This window comes from Gavialis gangeticus, unplaced genomic scaffold (genome assembly GCF_001723915.1).
Source record: "Gavialis gangeticus isolate Ggan-Ray unplaced genomic scaffold, GavGan_comp1, whole genome shotgun sequence".
Taxonomy (NCBI): Eukaryota; Metazoa; Chordata; order Crocodylia; family Gavialidae; genus Gavialis; species Gavialis gangeticus.
This window is the reverse complement of record NW_017729032.1, coordinates 148,587,027-148,590,625: the sequence shown is the minus strand read 5'-3', so window position 1 is coordinate 148,590,625 and position 3,599 is coordinate 148,587,027. Positions and strand designations below refer to the sequence as shown.

Here is a 3,599-nt window from a genome sequence, read left to right as displayed (position 1 = left end):
TGTGACATGTTACTTTAATAATTAAACTTGACCCTAACTGTTCACATACACATGGCTAAAATATAACTTGTGATACCTCAGTGCCATTTGGCTCCCAGTTGCTCATTTGCAAAATCTGTAATTTGTCCCACTGTCATTAGTGTGAATTTTGCAAACTTCTGCTAAATGTAACAGATGTATGTGTGCTTATTGAGATGACTGTGAGGTAGGTGGTTTGTTTTGTGGATGTTCTATACAATCCACTTGGATATTTGACAACAAAATCCCCTATCCTCAGTTTCTGGACAGTAAAAGAAAATTATGATCTTCTCTGAGCCCTTTGGCAAGTCATTTATCTTGTCTCTCTCTCAGTCTTCATCTGTAAAACAATAATAATAATATTAATCTGCTACCTAGAAGTGTTGCATGGGTTATTTCATTAGATTGTTACTTGCCTCTGCACAGGTATGGGAAGAGAAGAATGAGCAAACAATGGCATGAACACCAACAGGCAGGCACAGGTATACTTATGGAGTACAACTACAGCTTATTGTTCAGAGTGGGGGCTGGCTTATCTGCTGATATTCAAGTAGGGATCAGTCTCTCCCTTGGTTGTATCAGCAAAGATGGGCAGGTGCCTAGGGAAGCACACGCTGAATGTTGTAATGAGACTGTTGTAACTAACAGGTTTTGCACCTGGGGCAAAACCCTGCCAGAAAGCAAGGTGGGGAGGGGGAAACAAGGGCACAGATACCCCAGGGGACAGCCATTCTGAAGCCCCCTTTAAGTTGGCTAGTGCCACAGCCACCTACCCTTTGTTACATTACTTCTAAGGGGTCAAATCTGCCTCTAAGGTAATAACTACTTGGGAACATGGTGAAAGGGCATCACCCTTACCCCTTCCAAAGCAGCTACTCCAGAAAACCTAAGTGTAATACTTCTTTTCATTCTGTCCATGTCATCTTGTTACAACATTCGGCATGTGCTCCCCAGGCATATATCTATATCTATAGAGAGAGATATAGATATATTTACATATTAGTGGCATTTCATTTTAATCATGGAAAAATGTGGATTTGGGGCCACTTTTTTAACCCCCAAAATTGGGGATTTTTTTTAAATCAGAGAAAACCAGGATCCCTGATTACTATTTTCTGTAGAAATCAGTAAGGGTCAGCGCATGCACTGAGCTGCATGGACACAAAGCAGACAAATAGGATTGCTTCCCCAAGCACAGTTGTGTACTACTTCTGACTAGATCTAGATGCAGAGGAATAAACAAGCACAGTGTATCTAGGACTCTTTTTTTCCCCAGGCCCCCTTGAACTGAATGCTGTTTAACTTTGCTTCTACTAACTCTCATGCCAAGTAAAAGAGCTAAGCCAGTGCAAAGGTGAAAAGTAAAACCGAACCCTCAATGACTAAGCAGTGAAATATAAAATTATTTCTTTGTGCATCTTTGAAACCAAAGTGCATTTCATTAAGACCATGGCTGAATTACTGTTTGGCCACCCCAGTTTGTTTATTGAGGTGTCGAAGCCATGAATGCTTCAACACAAATCTATGATGAGATGTGCATAAATGAATTGTATGATGAAATGTAAAATATTAAAAGCAAGGAATGCTAGATGGACACTGAAATGCTAGAGAAGATGCATGTCAGAAAACTAGCAAATTTGAATGGATAAGTATTATTTGCAACATGTTTCTATTGACAGATGGAGGTCCAGAAGGTAACTCAAAGTAAAAATGGAACACAAAGCACTGAAATAACTGCTGAAATAATAGATGTGATGAAATTATGTTTTTAAAAAGGTAATTACTGAAATAGATGCCCCTCAATTAAGGAAGGTTAAGAACAGCAATTGCATTTAACAATATGGTTAACTTGTACACTAAGCTTTGAGAGAGAGACAGTGTCAATGTTCTCAACATTAGTAGTCCAGCTGAGAACAACAAAAACAACCACAGTAGCATGAAACTGTTCCTGAGAATGACTGTCTATTATGTGAAAGGTGAGAAGATGAAGAGGAGGTAATTACTGACATCCTGGAGCCGTTGAACTTATAGGGTGCAGAGTACACTGTCAGAACCCACAAATACGGGGATTCGATTATAATCAGTTAGAGAAAGGAACTACAGATTTGTGCTTCTAGGAGAAAAAGGCATTTCTTTGATTCTCTTCTAACAGAAGACAGTATTCCCCTGGCTCTTACAATGTAACTGCTTATCACATGTCTCTTACTATAACCCCAAAACTTCTGGTTTATGCTAACAGTTTTCACAGAGCTGTCAGAAGCAGGTGGGGAAACTTTAACCAGCTCATCTCCAACTTATATAAAATATATTGGTGCATTTATTCTCTTTTCATTGATTGTTAACACCAAAAGTATGTCATTAAACTACCAATGGGCAAAATATAACAGTTTCAGGGGCCTGTGACAGATGCATTAGGGTGGCAAGTACAATATTTGAAAAGTTTGCAGTATAATTTGTTGAATTGTGACAAAGGCAAAGTGTGTAAATTTAGGGGCTGGCAAAAGAGAAGTAGTAGGCTAACATTTTCAAGTCATGACCTAGTTCAAAAAGGTTTCTGGGTTGTAGTGTTTATCTGCATTTTTCTATAAGATTTCTACTATTCCATAAGGAAACTTCTATCATTTCCATTTAAAATTATAAGATTAAGCATTAGTACCATAGAAGTACCACAGAATTTATCATCAGGTCAGACTACAAGCAGGTCAACTACTAGACTACAGGTTTGAATACTGTAATGTTATGTTGGACATTGTTAATTTCTGTCCTAAAGGCAATTTTTGATTTGTGAACAATCACAGACATTGGTATGTAAACACCCTTCATTCTGGATAAATGGCAGGAGTAATTAAGTATTTTGTGGAATTATATAATTGGAGCTATAGAAACAATTACCTGAAGCACTGGGTCACAGGGTAGGACCAATATAAGGTTATTCCTATGGGCTGAGGGGTTTCCTTATGAAATGATTACAGGTGCAGAGGCCCGGGGATTGATTAGTTACTCTGTGGGTGCATCTACACATGCAGTTAATATGACTGAATAATCTCTGGTGCAGTATGTGTCAGAGTACACTAATCCGAGTGTCACTGTCTACACGTCCATTTAATTGCACTAGTGTACTCTGCCATCAGATAATACTTGTGTCTGATAGGAATATCCTATGGTGGAGTAAATTAGTCTACTGTGGCCTAGTGGTAGTGCAGACAGTGGCCATGTCTACACAAGATGCTGATTATGCAGTCGTTATTGCACAGTCATTTAATACATATATAAACAAGAAATAAATGGCTTTTTCATGATGCTAACTGTGCAACAGTCTGAGAATACTGTGCAATAGCATACTGTGACGGTTTCTGCTATGCAATGCTACTGGGCAGTAGTCACAGGTTATTGTGCAGTCAGTGTCTTGTGTAGACATGGTCAGTGATGCTTTCCTGCACAAAAAATTAGTCTACTCCACAGTAAAACACATGTAGACATGCCCTGTGTGTGTGTTTGTGTGTGGGCATGTGTGGGTGTATGTGAGAGAGAGAGTGTGTGTGTGTGTGTGGGGGGAGAGAGAGAGAGAGAGAGAGAGAGAG

At 39.1% G+C, this 3,599-nt stretch overlaps 1 long non-coding RNA gene across 2 annotated transcripts in view; it reads left to right on the top strand.

Annotated features, from left to right (window-relative positions):
* The first annotated feature begins 423 nt into the window (after window positions 1-423).
* The window catches only part of LOC109303481, a 33,500-nt gene continuing 30,324 nt past the window's right edge, over window positions 424-3,599 (top strand). For both annotated transcript variants that reach the window (XR_002099135.1, XR_002099136.1), the window contains exons 1-2: window positions 424-500; window positions 1,698-1,794. This is a non-coding gene — a long non-coding RNA (uncharacterized LOC109303481). The remainder of the gene's footprint in view (window positions 501-1,697; window positions 1,795-3,599) is intronic.